The 20,021-nt window shown below is 43.5% G+C and overlaps 1 protein-coding gene across 1 annotated transcript in view; it reads right to left on the bottom strand.

The window, feature by feature from the left end:
• Positions 1 to 20,021, bottom strand: part of smyd3 (SET and MYND domain containing 3) — a 745,780-nt gene that overhangs the window by 584,439 nt on the left and 141,320 nt on the right. The window lies entirely within an intron of this gene.

A 20,021-nucleotide genomic window follows, 5' to 3' on the forward strand; every position in this document is an offset into this window, starting at 1 on the left:
ATATCCCTCCAGAGTCCAATTTTACTACTGACGGTTTTCTAATGAACATCAACAAGTCGACTTCTGTGAACTACGCTTGAGCCACAAATCTCGTCTGGTAATGATGATGGATTTCAGTTGATGAAAAAGTAGTAGCTATAACTTCAAAGAGCCATTACCCTTCTCTGTTTTACACCAAATTCATTTAGGAGCCAGGGAGAATATCACGCTGTGATACTGTCACCTTTCACTGATCTAGGGGTAAATTAGTCGTATTAAACTTCACACCATTGAAACTGTTTGTATGACAATAACCAACATTACCCCTGTTATTCTACGCACAAACTTATATTGTCCGGATGGTTAGGTTGCACAATACCTGTTAGACTACAAATGGAATACTGCATCCAATTGCACAAAATCATCTGAATTAGTAGCAGGAACCAGATTCTTGACCATGCAAGCTTTCTCCAGCGTTTAATACGATCATCTGATTGTAACCTCAATTCCATATTCCCATACACTGCCAGTAATCTTTCACACATTTGCTTATCGTGTATCTGTCTACCTCGACCTAAGAATATTCAGACTCAGCTTCCACCTCTCTTTAAGAAATAGTTTAATAACACCTTTTACAATCATTTGGACAGGTACATAGACAGAAAACGTTCAGAGGGAAATGTGTCAAATACAAGCAAATGGGACTAGCTTAGATAGGCATGGATGAGTTGGGCTGAATGGTCTGTTTCCATGCTGTATGTCTCAATGATTCTCAACCCCACTGATCAAAAAAAAAACTTCCTCTGTCTGAAATGAATGACATTTTAATTATAAAAAACCTGACTCTCAGTTCTACATTCTCTCATGAGGAAGCATTCTTTTCACATCCACTCTGTCAAGACCACACATGATGTTTTGTTTCAATTACCTTTTGCTCTTCTAAACTCCAGCAGAAATAATCTTTCCTTATAATACAAACCGCTTATTCCAAGCTTTACCTTGCTCTAGTCTACACGCTTTAGAAAGGATTAAGGTGTAGAGAGATTTACTAAAATGGTTGCAGAATGAGGGATTTAAACTATGAAGCTACGCTGGAGATGTCGGGATCATTCTCTGGGGGTCGTCAAAGGTTAACAAAATCTTTAATAAGATGCACAGGTCATGGCAAGTTTAGGCATGGTAAATGGTAGGAAGTGTGTTGTAAGGAACTGCAGACGTTGGTTTAAACCGAAGATAGACACAAAATGCTGAAGTAACTCAGCAGGACAGGCAGCATCATGGTGGAAAATTGGGAAGTGTTTTTGTTGCGGACACCTCAAAGACAAGAGACCTATATTCAAATTGTTGAGCAAAAGGTATCGTTGGGTTTGAGGATTTCTTTTAAATAGTGAGTGGTGAAAATCTGGAACTCGCTGTCTATAGGATTGTTAGAAAGTAAATCAATCAGCACCCTCAGAGTAGAATTAGATAATCTAGATTAGGGTTATATTTGACCACACAGCCATAAGCGTACAGGGACTGAGTACACAATGCTGAGTGTCACCATTTGTGAGGGACAGGGTGGAAGAAATGTTATGACTGACGTGACTAACTAACAGACTGGCATGTGCCAGTCCAGAAGTCCAAAACTAGTTGTTGTCCCCAAGGCCAAGGTCAAGAAGTTCAGGGATGATCTGATTTGGTTTTGAAGGCTGAACTTTCATTACAGTATCCTGAAATTGATGTTCTTATTGTTAAGGTGATCCAGAGCTGAATGTAATGCAAGAGAGACGGCATCCTCCACAGATCTATTTTTTTCCCGTACGAATATTACCAAGGGTCAAGAATGCTTGCGAGATTGGTTTTGATTGGGAGATTATCAATCTTTCAGACCACTTCAATGTTAGAGCTACTCGGAGGTAGTCATTGAGACAGGTCACTTTATTTTTTTCAGGGACTGGAATGATGGAGGATTGCTCGAGGTAGATGAGGTTTTTTAGACCTTTGATGTGAGGGGTTGAAGATGTCGATGAAGTATGTGGCCAGTTGATTGGCACACAATTTCAGGACCTATGCTGAGACTGTATCCGTGCCGGCCACCTTCAAAGAGTTTCCTCTTGTGAAAATCAGATCTGACTGTATGGGACAGAGCCAGTAGGCATTGGAGGCAGAATGTGCCACAGTAGAATTTTGTTTGTCTGTTCAAGACAGGTGTAGAAAGCATTGAGCTCATCTGGTAGAGATGTATCGCTTTACTGAATTGAGCCTCCAGCTTGTTTTGCTGCAGTGTGTACCATCGACAAATTGCACTGCAGTTATTCACCAAGATTACTCCAACAACACCTTCCAAACATGTAACCACTTCCACCAAGGCGGCCAAGGGCAATAGGTGCTGCATACGAGAACCACTAAATAAATGTAGGTATGTTACAAAACCTACCTGAATCATCATTGGGAATCTGCCCAAAGCCATGTCCGCGTTTTGGCACTGTTTGGAGGGGGCGGGTTTAAAACGCGATTTTTACTAGGCTGTTCTAATCGCACATGTTCAGCCTAGTAAATCATTAACGAAAAATCGCTGCAAGACCCGGTCGCAAAAGGTATTATTAGTTTTATAGGCCACGAATAATAGTTATAATAATTTTATAATCACTCTCTCACTCCGCAACCTCTCGCAGCCCCAGGGTTTTATAAAGCAAACAATTAAAGGTATGTACCTTATTTTTACATTAAATGGGGCGTGTATATAACCCTGTAAATAAAGTTTTCTATAGCGAGTAGTTCATTTTGGGCTTTTTATATCCCGCAGTATTTTTCTCGGCATTTGAGGGCACTAATCCAGCGCGATGTGAACGTTCTAAACCAGCGCGTTCACAGGAACCCACTAGAAAGCCGATTTAAATGGGCATTTATTTACAGCAATTGAACACTAAATTCCTTCCATTTGGCCTATAAATTAATGTAAATTAGATATAAAAATCATGTTATATTGTGAATTATTTGTGAATAATCTTTGGACACTTAGGCTATTTAAGAAATGGATAGATGTTTATATCTAGTAATTGAATTTTGATTAAAGATGATTTTCTTTTTTAGTATTTACTATTTGTTTTAGCGTTTAACTTTATAATCTCTACCTTTTTTTCTAAAATTGAAAAATTGAGGAAAAACAACGTGTACAGAGTTGCTTATTGGTTGCAGTCTGAGGAGTATGATGATGCTACTGATTATGATATACCAATGTACCAGCTAGCAGCTGATCTTCTCCATAGAGACTTGGTCTTTTGCTAGAAATTGTAATTTATTTACCTATCCATAACTGACTTCCAGCATATTATACAATAATATTAAAGTTCTGATCTTGAGAATATCACATTTTTGAATTTTCAAGGCAGTCTGGTTGTTTATTACCATTTCTGTCACATCGGTCAATTTTGTAATTAGCTACAATTAGGTAATTAGCTAATTATATGCTTTAATTTCATGTCATCCAAGTAAGATTGTTTTATATTTTTTCAGAATGCTTCAATCTATGATAGGTGAAAATTTCATTCAGTTCTCTTAATTCTTAAGAAAGTTACGGGCTTTTGACTATCCAAGATCACAGCTTTTTTGTAATGTCCATTGAAAATCAATAGGGAACAAGATGGTAATTTCCGAGTATGAAAATGGCCATAACCTTTTTAATACTTGAGATATGAAAGTGAATTTGGTGTCAAATTAAACCTGTTGTTATGCTTTATCTGATGGGATAAATTGCAGACTTGATTTTTAAAATCTCAAAATTTTGTAACATTGCTAATAAATGCTATTAAAATTGAGGTTGAAGGTGTCAAGAAGTTATTGCTCAACATCAATACCACAAAAGCAATTGGACTAGATCAGATACAGAATCAAGCCCTCAAGATCGCAGCCGAAGAACTGGCTCCAGTTTTGCAGTTCATTTTCCAACAATCGCTTGACTCAGGTGATGTTCCGCTGGATTGGAGGAAGGCTAACATCACTCCTCTCTTTAAGAAGGGTTCAACCACCAACCCAGCGAATTATTGTCCTGTTTCATTAACAAGCACTTGCTGCAAATTGCTGGAGCATTTAATTGATAGTAATCTGATGCGACACGTGAGCAAACATAACATTCTTGCTGACAACCAACATACATTTAGGAGGCATAGATCATGCGAGTCTCAGCTTATCCTGACGACAAATGACCTGGCCAAGCACCTTGATAGTAACGTCATCACGGATTTAGTTGTGCTGGACTTTTCTAAAGCATTTGATGTCATCCCACACCAAAGACTGCTTCGGAAGCTTGACTTCTATGATATTCGATCCAACACGAAACGATGGATTTCCAGTTTCCTGACAAAACGTGCGTGTGTGAACGGAAAGAGCTCCAATTGGCATCCAGTGTTGAGTGGTACACCACAGGGCACAGTACTTGGCCCACACCTATTTTTGCTTTACATAAATGACATCCATGAAAAAGTCGCAAGTACGACCAGACTTTTCGCTGATGATTGTTTGCTGTACCGTCCAATTAAGTCAGCTGATGATGAAGATGCTCTCCAAAAGGATCTCGATACTATGGTTGAGTGGTCACAACAATGGGGCATGCAGTTCAACCCTTCCAAATGTGAAACTATGCGTGTCACCAGAAAGAGGAATCCAGGCGAAACATCTTACAATATACTTGGTGCCACCCTTGAAGAATCCAAACAAACCAAGTATCTTGGCATCAAATTGCAGAATGATCTGCGTTGGAATGGTCAGACTCATCATGCAACGGTGAAAGCAACAGGTGTCCTAAACTTTCTGAGGCGCAACTTTCATCATTGTTCAACTTCTGTCAAGGAGAAGCTATACTTCACCCTCGTTAGACCTCATTTGGACTATGCAGTTGCAGCATGGGACCCATACACAAATAAAAACATTTCATCCATCGAACGTGTCCAAAGACAGGCAGCTCGATTTGTTACTAACACCTATGAGAGAGAAGCGAGTGTCACCAAACATCTGAATTCTCTGGGGTGGAACCCTCTCCAAGACAGACGTGAAGCTCACCGTTTGACCTGTTTTTACAAAATGTTAAATGGTCAGCTCGGCATAGACTACAAGACCTACACCAAACCCAAACCAATTAGGAGCAGACAAGGGCATTCGATCCAGTTTGTGATCCCAACTACAAAGACAGATGTATACAGCAATTTGTTCTTCCCCCGCACAATTAAAGCATGGAATAATCTACACCCAACTATAGTTACCCAACCAGATGCAACTAAATTTAAAGTAGCCCTTTCTTCCCAATAACCCTTTCTGGCTTAAGCTCTCCCTTCACCACCTCCAGTTTAAATTCCATTTGGAATATTTTGGAGGACCAAGAAACCAAGAACCAAGAACCACTACCTCCAGCTCCAATCCAATCTGCATAACTGTTTTGGAAATATCTCATGGTCACTGTGTCCAATTCTTAAGCTCCTCACCTAAAAAACTGGGAGAGCCTTCACCAGCTCGCAGCTATTCAAATTGGCAGCTCACCACCACCTTCTCAAGGGATTTAGGGTAGGCAATACATGTTGGCTTGCCAGTGACAGGCAGATCCCATAAAAACATGAATGAAAGTTAAAAAAGGCCTAGTTGGGCATATTGGTTGTGCTTTGAGATAAATGCTTTGAGATAAATCATCCAGATGATTGGAGAAATTAGTTCAAATGATACCAAGGAAGGCAGGAAGGCAAGAAATCCGTTGAAAGGATGCGAGGAAGGGGAGGTTACGTGCCTTGATATTCAACACATTTATTATTTTCTGCCCCTTGTGTACGATGTACATGCAGTGTTCTCAAAATAGCAACTACACCTTGACAAATCTCTATTTAATTCTACCTCGATACCTTCAGTGACATCTGGCATCATATCTTCCAAGTACACCCAAATGCAGAGCTCAATGCTGGGAAACTCACCCTTGAAGCACAAAGTTATGGGCTCAAGACCGACTCTGATGACACGGGTGAATATTTCACTGTCAAAAGTGCTGCCTTTCAGAAGAAAGGAGAGTCAAGTCTTTTTGTTCAGGTCAGGACAACTCACCAAATCCCAGAGTGCTATGCAGAGATCATCAGGCAAGAGTATTAAAATACTGGTTAAATATTTATCAGTTAATAATATTATTAATCCTGATTAACTGGTAAACCTCTTACTATTACTGGAACATTGTTAATTAGTAATTCTGCTGATGTGGTTTCTCTGCAAAACAGCCACTGGTAAATTTAATGTGAACATCCTGAAGAGGCAGAAAATTCCCAATAAAATACAAATTCCTTATTATTTGTTTGTATGCTGATAGAGCAATAACTGATGTTTCGTATTTTTTTATTTTAAATCATCAAGAAGGCACAACAACAAAGTATAAATGTTAGAACAATTTGACCCAGGATTTATTTTTTGACCCGAGGGCACAGAATACAGAAAAGATGTTGTTCTGAAGATCAGCAACAGCTGCCCCTTATAAATCTCCACACTCCAACTGCGTTGATTTCCTACATTTCTGAACACAAGGGCCTCCTATTGCACAGTGCAATTACTTATTGGGTGCCATTGCACAATGAGTTTATTGCCATTTAGAAATTATTTGGCTAAAATTCTGAATGACGTAGGACTCTGACCTTTGGATGAATAATCAGGTAACTAGGCCTTAAATTCATCAAAGCATTAAAAAAAAACAATGAATTAAACATTTCATATTATTTTTTCTCAGCTCCTAGGCATTAGTGACATAAAAAATCTAAAGTCTTGGTCCTCGAGACATTGGTGCTCTAACACACAAGCAAAGGACTGCAGCTACCAGTGAACAGTGGGCTGTGATAGTTTTCTCCACATTGTTCACACTGACTTTACAACTTGACTGTTGATAAAGAATATCCTGTTGGATATTTAGTGTTCACATATTTTTCTGCCTACCTATTCTCTTTTATTAGAGCAACAGCTGATGGGAACATGCCTCTCCAGGCATCAGCTGCCCTCCCATAGCCCACCGAGCAGTCATTCTTCTGCAAAGTGGCTAGTAGCTGGTTGCACACGGGAGTGTCTCACAGTCTGGTCCAGTCCAGAAGGGGCCTCCCACATACCAGCCCAATTTAACTGGAATACTGTTCTGAAGTGCAGGGGGACTTAGAATGGAAAACTTTGAGTGAAGTTCGCACTTCTCCAGTACAAACACCAAAATGACACCTCTTTCCCAGCTGAGGCCTGGCACTTTAACCCCTGTTGGTGGTCAAGCCCAATACATGACTGGACAGTAAGTCACAGATCTACAGGCATCATTGTGGTCTGGGATGTTGCTCCCAGACAAAATCTGATTTGGGCTGAGAGCTAAGTGTTGGAAAGAAGTTTCAGAAGCACAGGTGAATCCCTTCGATGATGATACACTTGGCATTCAGTCAAGACAAATAAAGAAGAGCAAGTGCATACAAAAATTAAGATAGCAAAATAAACATTGTCTATTATTCCTTGTGTGGGCTTTCCAATCGTAAAATAATGTAAAAATCCAAAACAATTATTTGTATGTCACAAGCAGATTAGCTCGAAGGCAAATTCAATCTTCGGCTTTGCCAACCTACTGTGGATAAACAACCTGTTCGTGCACAACACTTTTTTTTCTTCCTTTCTCCCTCCCACAAAGTAGAGCAGCTGTGTGGGGGACAAGCCACCACACCAGGGTGCAACAAGCAAGCTGCTGACACAGCAAAGGAGATGGAGGTTAACCTCACACCTTCCACATCCTTGGAACTTCCCCAAGTACTTGGCGGCTAATGAGTCGTTTCTAAAGTGCACTTGCTGATTTGATGTAATTACTGTAGCCACCAATTTTTACACAGCAACTCCCACAAGTAGTAGAAAATAATGATCAGGTAAACAGCTTTTATTTTTAAAGTGGCATTAACTAGGGATAAATTCTATAATAATAATAAATTTTATTTTCGGGTGCCTTTCAAATCTCAAGGTCACCTTACAAAGATTAAACAGAAGAGAAAAATAAATAATAAGGCCATCATCAATACACAAATTAAAGATAGAAATCGCTCCAAAGACACAAAATCAAAAAATCAACAAAAAAAACACAATGTGAAGAGAGAGCAGCGGCAGCTAAAGCGCGCCAGCATCCACTGTCTCTTCCGACAGCCATCTTGGACACAGACTAACAAAGTACCTTACACACAGAAAAATCATCCCCCCACAGTGGTTACCACTGCGGGGGAAGGCACAAAAGTCCAGTCCCCAACCCCAGTTCTCCCAAAAGTCAGGCATATTAAGGCCACCGATGTTGCCTCAACGGAGGCCCAATGTTCCTGGCCGTTCTAGCCGGGTGGTCTTGCCCCGGTGTCGGGAGAGTCCTCACATCGGCTGGGCCACCTGGAACGGCTGCTTCCTAGCAGGGGATAGTCGGCTTCCGAAGCCGACAAGGACGCACCGAGTAGGAGCTCCCAGGCTCCTGATGTTAATGTCGGCGCTGCCCGCTCCGCTCCGCAAACCCGCAGCCCGGAGGTGTTGATCTCGGCGGTCACAGCTCATCAGAGCTCCAGCGCGTCGATCCAGCGCGTCGATCCAGCGCGGCCACCCAGGCAAGGCATCGCCCGCTCCGCTCCGCGATGGCGCTCCAGCGCTGTGCCGCTATCGAAGCCGAGGTGATGGGTGGTCCCCACCAGGAAACGGCGCTCCAAGCCTGCTGGTAGGCCATGAGGACGGGTCGACGGGCAGTCCAGAGAAAAAGCTGCCTCACCGACTAGGTAGGGACCTAGAAGTAAGGTTACCTCCTTCCCCCCCACAATAAGAAGTCCATTTCTCCGAAAAAACGACGAACAAAACTAACTAAAAACTGAAAAAAAAATGAATTAAACGGACGGCTGCTGGTTAACAGCCGTTCCCCAAGATGGCTCCTCCTCTGGATTCTGACATTGAGCTTCCTTCAGAATATTCTATGGGTTCTTGTAGGCAGCACCAGAATTTCTGTGAATTTCTGTATTTCATTGTCAGGATCATGGTTTACTGGCATGCAGGCAAGAGACCGGGGCACACCCAGAACTATTGTTGCAGAACGCACTGCGAACGCACTCAATTTTGTTGTGAATTAACAGTGATACAGGCCAAAAGGGGCGTTGAAAGGTATAAAAATCCAGAAAGAAGCACGAAAATGGGACTTGCAGTTTCCAATATCCACTTTAGCACAGCCTCAGACACGTGGCTGCATCCCAAAATGATAAGGTCACCAGATCTGAAGACAATTGCACTTTATGAAAAAAGATGGATGATGGGTGTGAAATGTGCACTGGTGCTGAGAATCCAGCATTGCATGAATGATCTGTGGGTGGTGAGGGGGGGTGCTTCTTACCATCAATCATGCAAGGTCTTAAGGCGTATTTGAAGTCCTATCAATGAGATATCCCATCAAAGAATTTTGATGTGCTGCTCATGTAACCATCTAATAAAATCCCCATCTCATTTATACCCAGGGCCACCAGAATATTCCGTGCAAATAATTGACTTATTGTCAAAAGTGCTCTGCTTTTCTTCGAGACAGGTGGTATGGTGAATGAATGGAACATTCTTCAGGAATATGGTCAAACTCATCCATTGCAACATCAAGAACAGATAGAACCTCAACACATCATGACACTTGGTATCTGCATACCCTGGGTCTATGCAGAGCATGATGCAGCTGGAAAGGTAATCATCAGGATGAGAATCAATCGAGTACATATCTCTCTTCTTCAACGGGAGATTTGTTTACAGAGAATGGCTAATATCTGTAATCACTGCCAGAGGAAGTTGTGCAGATCCAAGTTTGGAAAGAACAAGAGATTACAGATTACGAGTTCTCTTTGTACCTTCTTTTGCAACTTGGTTTTAAACGAGGGAGCTCCAAAGTTTAATAAAAAGAATAAAGATCATCAAATGGCTTATTTTTTTTAAAGTGCAGATGCTGGGAAAGAAGTAAAAAACAGAAAATACCAGAAACACTCAATAAGTCAGGCAGCAGTTGTGGAAAGGAAAAAAAACATTTCAGAGACAAGACTCTTCATCAGAAATAGGAAGAGCAAAAACAATTGCAGGGAAGGAGGAGGAGGGTTGGGTGGAACAAAGGGACTATCTCTGAAAAGTGAACCAAGTTAATATGGCATTTAGAATTAGATCATGCTTCCTTGTATGTTAAGTGTTGCTAATTCCAGATCAGCCTGTATTAATGGAGGGGCAAAATTACAGTGGATGACTAATAGAAAAGCCCAGTTCTCACACAGAAACAAGAAAGAGTAGGTTTCAATAGTTGGAGAATTTGATGTGGAGTTCGGAAGGTTACAGGAGAGGAGGGGAGAGAAGGGGGGGGGAGAAGGGGGGAGAAGGAGTGGAGACACTTTTAAGAAGCCAGACACCTTTTAATAAAGTTTAGCGGGCATTTAACATTACCGGTCGGTTTTCCTTGGTTCTGAAAACTCCAATGAGCCAATTAATATGCCTGGTCAGCAAAGGAGATTGCCTATGGCTACCTCGACTGCCTAGCGACCCCACTCCACTGCACTACGAGTTCAAAAGAACCATGCCAACCAATTTTTACTCGCTGAAAATTTTTCCTCTACCAAACTGAGGCCGCGAGTATGCGGGAACTTCCCTCGAGCATGATGGAGAGTTCCAGTGACCTCCTAGGACCACGTGTCGACCATGCTGTGAGTTTGAGTCGAGAGCAAACTCTTCTAACCTCGCAAATTAGGTCGCCGCTGTGGGACTGGCCCTTTAGGACAGCAGTTTAGGAACATTCAATGCAAGTATATTTAGTAGAACATAAAACCTAAATAGGCATCTAAAAATCTATTAAGCACATGTGATAAACATAATTTCACAAAGCATTCACTGACTGAACAGTTCTTTGCACATCTGGTTTGGTCCTGCAAATAACAAGAACTCTGGAACAAATACAACATTTAATTGTAGAGACCTGCCCCATAAAGGCAGCTGCAGCACTGGTTCCAGCCAGTCAATGGCCTGTTTATACTTCCTGCCTGGAAGTATAAGCCTCCCAGCTCGGCTAGAGTTACACAGACACACAAGCACACATACAGATACACTGCTCCCTCTCATAACTATTCTCAATATTCAGAGTGTGTGGGTGGTATAGTCTGCACTATTCAAATATTTAAATGAAATGTGGTTTTCTTTATTGTAAAGTAAAGGCAATACTATTTAAAAGCCCTTATCGGTTGTGGTGTCAACCCAATCATCCACTAAACCACCAGCTCCAAGTAGCCCCACACCACTTGACTGCAGGCCAGGTGCCTGCTCCATGTTTTACATTTTAAATGGGATCAGCCATGATTTATGAATACAAAAGCAGACTCAAGGTTTCAAGGTCAGTTTATTGTCACATGCACCAATTAAGGTACATTGAAATTTGAGTTAGGCCAGATGACCTCTGACTTCCTCCTATTACCTTTGAAAACCCCCCCCCCCCCCCCCCCAATCTAGAACACAAAGGTTTTGACTCAGAATGATAAAAATTGAGATGTTACCTCGATTAATTCCGAGGATATGGTAGCGCAGCAGTTAAGCAACTGGACCAGTAAGCCAGTGTTTCATGCCATTGATCCAGAAATGCAAGTTAAATTCTCAATACAGTAGGTGGGTAATTTAAATTTAAGTGGTCAGAGTTTTACAGCACAGAAACTGACCCTTCAGCCCATCATAAGTATGCTGACCCTTGTCGCACATCTGTGGTAATCCCATGCGATGTATTAGGACCATAACCTTTTCAAGTGGCTAACTAAATGGCTCTTAAATGTAGGAGACAGAGTAATTACATGCAGTAACTTCATCAAAATGGATTCGTTTTTTAAAGTAATGTTAAAGTAATGATGAAATTGCCAGGTTGTCATTAAAAGCAACAGCGATGTCCTTCAGTGATGGGATTTTGCAGTCCTTACTCCGTCAGGCCTAGAGCCCAGGAGGTAGTTGACCCCTACCCTAACCGCTTCTCCTCAGGACCATTTAGAGACGGAAAATAAATGCCAGGCTTGACAGTAATATTAACACTTCATGAATGAACAAGAAATAGATAGCTTTAGTTTAAGTACCATTTGCCCAATTGTAAACAGGGAAATGGCCCGTCCAGATGCTTCATGTATCTAAATACTGTCCATGGTAAAGTCTTGCACAAACTGTGTTTAACCACTTTCTTTGCCTACCCACCAAGTTGCCCTGGTGGACAATTTATGAATGAGCTGCATTATTGCTTAACCTGGACCAATGTCCTTCAACAAATCAGACCTAGCATAATAAAACATATTAGTAGCACTTACATCAGCAAACCCTCTGCTGGGAATGCAGAGAGTTTGAGAAGGAAGAAGGAACCTGGAATTTTGCTTACATTTGAAGTATAACACACAGCAGCAGCAGAAAAGAGAATCCTGCCATCCAATCCTTAATCTCACCCCAGTTTCTCCTTTTTTACCATATCCTTCCACTTGGTGCTGACAGGATATGTGCAAGGCCCTGGCAACAAAAGTCTTATCCTTCAGTTTTACTGCGTCCCTGTAGAGCAAGAATAACATATGGACTGCCAAGATCCAGTTTAATACAGCATATATCCTAATAGCTTTGGTCCAACTGAGATTTGACTGCTTGAATGATTTTAATTTATTCATTCATGAAATTTGAAATTTGCAAGCAATGCCCGACATGTGTTATTCATCACCAAGAAAGCAGTGTGCGGCCTTTCTGAATGGCAGCTGTCTATCCCTGTTCCCTTTGTGCTCTTAGACTGAGTTCCAGAACAATGGTATATCTTCAAATCAGAAAAGTATGTGATTTAAAGGGGAATTTCAACCTGGTGGTATTCCCATGTACTTGCAACTCCCATCTCGCAGTGGCCAGATCTTGAACAATGATGAGACAGAGAACATGAAGAAGATAGAGACCTTAGTAACATGGTAATGTTGTTACAAATTCCTACCATCAGTGGCGCTCTTGATCTGCTCACTGCCTGTGCGTGCAACTCGAGAGGGGGAGGGGGGGGCGGGTTAGTAAAATGCAGGTTTTTAATTGGTTGTCAGAGACGGATTTCCTCGTAAAACAAGCTTATGAGGAAATTTTGTTCTGTGATCCCGTTCGCGTTTTTGTTTTTTAAAACGTTCTTTAACTATTGAATCGATGGATAAAAATCATCAGATTAAAACGCCTTAAATCATGGATCGCAAGTTCAGGACAAAGCAAAAGGTATGTACTGTTGGTCGTTTATTTAACATCTTATCTAGTTTTTGGTGTAATTTAATTTTAGTCTGATGATCCGAAATATGTTATTTATGCCACGATATCGCGCATGTCCTGTCTGACTGTGCGCAAAATCATGGCGGCGGCCACAATCCGATTTCTGTATCTTAATCTAGAAACATCCACTCTCAAGATATGTCATAATCATGTCATAAGAACATCTAAATTATCAATATTTTGTGTAATTGGCTATCCATGATCAATATTTTCATACTAAATCTGACTAAAAACTATGTACTATGGTAGTTTTCAGTCAGATATTTAGAATAAAAATATTGATCATGAATAGACAATAACACAAATTATAGATAATTTAGATGTTCTTATGACATGATTGTGCAAAAAATAATGATTTTGATTATCTTGAGAGTGGATGTTTGTGGATTTTGAACACATGTCTGTTCAAAACGGCCCTTGCCTGCTGCAGTGTTATAAACCAACGGAGTAAAATTTATGGGAATAAAACATTAAATTCCTTCGATTTGGCATAGAAATTCATGACAAAATGAGATTTAAACATCATGTTATATTGTGAATTCTTGTGTTAATGGGATCAGTTTGTTATTTGGATACTTTGGCTATTTAAAAAAATATTTTTAGCCTTTTCTTAAGAATGGGATAGATGTTTAGATCTAGTACAGGTGCACAACCTTTTATCCGAAATTCCAAATAACGAAAAGCTCTGAATAGCGGACATTTTTTCGGTCCTTGAAGAAAGGTCCTTGAAGACGTTCACCAAGGGCGGCCCGCAGAGGTGACAGCGGAACCTCCGGTCGGTCCTCGAAGAAAGGGGGACTAAATCCCCATTCATAAAAGAGAAGGTGAGGGTATATTGCGTGGGAGGGTTAATAATTGACAATATGCTGCTGCCTGCCCGCTGAGTTAAAAATGTTCCCACGGTAGACACGATACACAGTGTATCGTGAGTCTTGCGTGGGAACTTTTAAACTCAGCGGGCAGGCAGCAGCAAATTGTCGCTCCCTTCAGTTTCACCCCACCTACACCCCTCTGCTTCCCGGCCATGTGTGTGACCCCTTCCCTCCCCTCTCCGGCTCCCCGCCCATTGCACCGGCGCGGGGGCTTTGCACTGTCTTCACGTCGGCGATGCCAGCAGGTTAGTGCCAGTCACCGGAGACGTCAGGACCAACGGGACACCGACCCCCAGGCCCACTGCAAGCACGGAGATCCCAGATCAGCAACTCCAGCCCAGCCCCGCTCCAATTCCAGAGGAACACGTAGGGGCAGAAGCTGATGGTGTGCAAGGTACGTCTTGTTCTTGGGGTGGCGCAGCTCGGGCTGTGGGCGAACTGCCACTTGTCACCGTGGCGGCCCATCGTGGAGCGGATTCCTCTGGAGTTGGAGGGACAGGGAGACACAGCGGCATTTGAGAATGGTGGGCAATCACTTCCAAAGTTTTGCCCACACAGTCAGTACACCTCTCCTACACTTGTCTCCCGCACTAACATCATCTCGCAGAGAATGATCCCATGCCTAACCCTCCCTATTCTCTCCTATTCTGCAAGAAAAAACTACATTGAAGACTCAAACTCACGATCGAGTAACTGCCGGGATCGAGGCGCAAACTCGCGACCTTGCGGATATGAGCCGAGCACTCTACCACTGAGCCAGCCGTTAAAATCTACGCTAAAAATCTTCCATTCCGAAAGCCGAAAAATTCCGAATTACGAAAAGTGTCTGGTCCCAAGGCTTTCGGATAAAAGGTTGTGCACCTGTAATTGAATTTAGATGAATTTAATTGATTTGATAACACTGATGAATATGAATTTTTGGTTGGGTATTTACTATTTGTTTTAACGTCACAATACAGGTGCACAACCTTTTATCCGAAGTTCCAAATAACGAAAAGCTCTGAATAGCGGACATTTTTTCGGTCCTTGAAAAAAGGTCCTTGAAGACGTTCACCGAGGGCGGCCCGCAGAGGTGACAGCGGAACCTCCGGTCGGTCCTCGAAGAAAGGGGAACTAAATCCCCATTCATAAAAGAGAAGGTGAGGGTATATTGCGTGGGAGGGTTAATAATTGACAATATGCTGCTGCCTGCCCGCTGAGTTAAAAATGTTCCCACGGTAGACACGATACACAGTGTATCGTGAGTCTTGCGTGGGAACTTTTAAACTCAGCGGGCAGGCAGCAGCAAATTGTCGCTCCCTTCAGTTTCACCCCACCTACACCCCTCTGCTTCCCGGCCATGTGTGTGACCCCTTCCCTCCCCTCTCCAGCTCCCCGCCCATTGCACCGGCGCGGGAGCTTTGCACTGTCTTCACGTCGGAGCCAGTGCCAGTCACCGGAGACGTCAGGACCAACGGGACACCGACCCCCAGGCCCACTGCAAGCACGGAGATCCCAGAGACCCACAGCCAGCAGCAGCCCAGCCCCGCTCCAACTACAGAGGAACACGCTCCCCATAGGGACAGAAGCTAATGGTGTGCAAGGTGCGTCTTGGTCTTGGGGTTGCGGATGAGGGAGCGCAACTCGGGCTGTGACGTCTCCGGCCACCCCCCTGTACAGGAGCTGAGACTGGGAACTGTGGGGTTGTTTGCAGTTGCAGAGGGAGGGGGCAAGGGCGGTACAGTTCCCAGTCTCAGCTCCATTCTAGGGGATGACCGGAGACGTCAGGACCAACGGGACACCGACTGCAAGCACGGAGATCCCATAGACTCACAGCCAGCAGCAACTCTAGCCCAGCCCCGCTCCAACTCCAGAGGAACCCGGGTTGCGGATGAGGGGGCGCAGCTCGAGTTGTGGGCGAACTGCCACTTGTCGCTGTAGCGGCGCATCGGGGAGCGGGTTCTTGTTGGTCCTGACGTCTCCGGCCATCCCCCTGGACAGGAGCTGAGAGACGTCAGGACCACCAGAAGCCGCTCCCCGATGGGCCGCTACAGCGACAAGTGGCAGTTCGCCCACAGCCCGAGTTGCGCCCCCTCATCGGGACACCCACCCCCAGGCCCACTGCAAGCACGGAGATCCCAGAGACTCACAGCCAGCAACAACTCTAGCCCAGCCCCGCTCCAACTCCAGAGGAGCCCGGGTTGCGGATGAGGGGGCGCAGCTCGGGCTGTGGGCGAACTGCCACTTGTCGCCGTAGCGGCCCATCGGAGAGCGGATTCCTCTGGAGTTGGAGGGACAGGGAGACACAGCGGCTTTTGAGAATGGTGGGCAATCACTTCCAAAGTTCTGCCCACACAGTCAGTACACCTCTCCTACACTTGTCTCCCGCACTAAGATCATCTCGCAGAGAATGATCCCAGCCTAACCCTCCCTATTCTCTCCTATTCTGCAAGAAAAAACTACATTGAAGACTCAAACTCGCGATTGAGTAACTGCCGGGATCGAGGCGCAAACTCGCGACCTTGCGGATATGAGCCGAGCACTCTACCACTACGCTAAAAATCTTCCATTCCGAAAGCCGAAAAATTCTGAATTACGAAAAGTGTCTGGTCCCAAGGCTTTCGGATAAAAGGTTGTGCACCTGTAATATTAAAGTTCTGATCTTGAGAATATCACATTTTTGAATTTTCAAGGCAGTCTGGGTGTTTATTACTTTTTCCGTCACAATGGTTAATTTTGTAATTAGCTACTTAATTAGGTAATTAACTAATTATATACTTTAATTTCAGGCCATCCAAATAAGATGTATCATATTTGTTTCAGAATGCTTCAATCTATAATAACTGAACATTTCAGTCAGTTCTCTTTTGTGTTAAGTTAATGGAAAAGCAATAGGGAACAAGATGCTAATTTCAGAGTATGAAAATGACCATAACTTTCTTAATACTGAGGATATGAAAGTGAATTAGGTATCAAATTAAAGTTATTTTTGTGCTTTATCTGATGGGATAAATTACAGGCTTGATTTTTAAAATCTCAAAATTTTGGAACATTCCTAAACATGGTGCCTAGAGATTAACCACTTCCTCAATCTCATCACAACAAAGGAGCTAGGTTTTGACTGCAGAAAATGAGGTAGTGTACACGCATGGTGCCGAAGTGGAGATGATCGAGAGCTTCAGGTTCCTCGGCATAAATATCACCTGCAATTTCTCCTGGAACAACCACAATTAGGTTACAGACACGAAAGCATACCAACACCTACCTCTCCTCCGTCTGAAGACTAAGGAAGTTTTGCATGTCTCCAACAAATCTTACCAACTTCTATAGATGCACTGTAGATGTAGATGCATCTTATCACAATCACAATCACAATAATACTTTATTAGCCAAGTATGTTTCACAAAGACGAGGAATTTCATTTGCCAACTCAGTCATACAAATAAAAAGCAACGGAACACACAAAACACATTTTAACATAAACATCCACCACAGTGACTCCTCCACATTCTTCACTGTGATGGAAGGCAAAATAAAATTCAAATCTCTTCCCTTCTATGCTCTCCCACGGTTGGGGGCCTCGAGCCCTCCATTGACGGGACGACCTTGACTCCCGTAACCGGCGGTCGGGCCCTCCGCATCGGGGCAATCAGCTCCTACATCAGGGGGATGTCAGCTCCCCTGCCCCGGCGATCGGACCCCGGGTTAGGGCTGGTCGAGCCTCTGCGTCGTTGGAGCTCCCGATTAGGCCTCTCCCGAGACTGCGAGCTCGTGATGGTAAGTCCACAGGCCACGGTTGGAGCAGGAAAGGGATCAGCTCCGATGTTCAATTCAATTCAATTCAATTCAACTTTAATGTCATCGCACAAATACAAGTATCAGTACAACGAAATGCAGTTTTGCGTCAGACCGTAGTAGTTGTACATAAAGAGAAAAGACAAGAAAAAAATAGAAAGAGAGAAGATACTGAATAATCAGGAAATACAGAATGATTAAACAAAGGGGGACGGAGGGACCAGAGAGTCTATCGTCGGGACTCCGAGTTCAGCAGTGTGATTGTGTTGTTATAGAAGCTTTTCCTCATCCTGCTGGTACGTGACCTGAGGCTCCTGTACCGCCTCCCTGATGGGAGGAGGGCAAACAGTCCATGGTTGGGGTGTGAGGGGTCTTTGATGATCTTCCCAGCCCGTCTCAGACACCGTTTTCGGTGGAGGGCATCCATGGCAGGGAGCGGGGCACCGATGATGTGCTGCGCGGTTTTCACCACCCGTTGTAGTGCTTTCCTGTCCGCAGCAGTGCAGCTGCTGTACCATACCGTGAAGCAGGTGGTCAGGATACTCTCTATGGTACAGCGGTAAAAGTTGGTCAGGATCTGGGGGGACAGGTGGGCTTTCTTGAGCCTCCTAAGGAAGTAAAGGCGCTGCTGTGCCTTTTTGATCAGCTTGGAGGTGTTGAGGGACCAGGACAAGTCCTCCGAGATATGCACTCCGAGGAATTTATAGCTGGAGACGCGCTCCACCTCAGTCCCGTTGATGTGGATGGGGGTATGACTGCCTCCTCTGGTCTGCCTGAAGTCGACAATAATCTCCTTCGTCTTTTTGGAGTTGAGGATGAGGTTATTGTCGGCACACCAGGTGGTCAGGTGCTGGATCTCATCCCTGTAGGCCGACTCATCGTTGTCGCTGATCAGTCCTACTACCGTGGTATCGTCAGCAAACTTAATAATGGCGTTGGATCCGTGCTTTGGGATGCAGTCGTGGGTGAAGAGGGAGTAGAGGAGAGGGCTGAGCACACAGCCCTGTGGCACTCCGGTGTTCAGTGTTATAGTGGAGGAGGTGAGGTTATTGACCCTAACAGACTGTGGTTAAGTCCATGCCCACGGTGGGGCTCACGTCAGTCCAAAGAGGCCTCCAGTTCCATCGAGGATAGGCCGCCGATGGGCCGGAGATGCGACCCGAAAATTAATCGCATCTCCAGCAAGGTAAGAAGGTGAAAAAAAGTTTCCCCCGATCCCCTCCCCCCACATAAAACAATCCGGAGAACAATTACACAAACTATTAACACACTAAAAAAGACAGACAGACTGTAGGCGGGACTGCCAATCGTGCAGCACCCCTGGTGGATTTTACGATGCATCATAACTTGATATTGGAACAGCGCTGCCAAACCGTAATAAATTGCAGAGCCTGAATATAGCCCCATCCATCATACTAACCAAGCTACCCCCTTTCTCTCCCTCCTCCCCTCCATTGCCTCTAAACATTCCACATTGCCTCCGGAAAGCCAATACAGAATCAAGGACCATTATACCCCAGTTATTTTCTCTTCTCCCGTCGGACAGAAGATACAAAAGTTTTAGTGTACATATCACAAAATTTCAGAACAGCTTGTTCCCATTGTTATTAGATTACTACATTTTCCTCCCATATGCTAGAGCATAGTCCTGATTTCCAACCTACATTACTGCAGCCTTTGCACCTTTTTTATCTGCACTTTCACTGTAACTATAATGCTATAACACTGCCACACTATATTTGGTATTGTTTTGGTTTTCCCTTTGCAGGACCTGTTGTACTTGTGTAGGACTTGATTGTACTCGTGTATGGTATGATTTGATAGGATAGCACACAAACACCGTTTTTCACTGTATCTCGGTACACTTGACGATAAACTAATAATATTACCAATAACTAAAGGTAAGGCATTAGTGGGATCCTAGACTGTAGCATTAGGCTCAACACAAAGGAAATATGCCAGAGGGAGGAACAGAGAGGAAACAAATTTACATCAACATGCTAGTGGTTGCAAACCAGCAACACTGACTGTACCCATCAAAGGCAAAGCAGAAACCCAGTCTCAAGAATTGTAAACAATAAAATAAACTATAAATCTATCTTTAACATTAAA

The sequence above is a fragment of the Leucoraja erinacea genome, chromosome 8, assembly GCF_028641065.1.
Source record: "Leucoraja erinacea ecotype New England chromosome 8, Leri_hhj_1, whole genome shotgun sequence".
NCBI lineage: Eukaryota > Metazoa > Chordata > Chondrichthyes > Rajiformes > Rajidae > Leucoraja > Leucoraja erinaceus.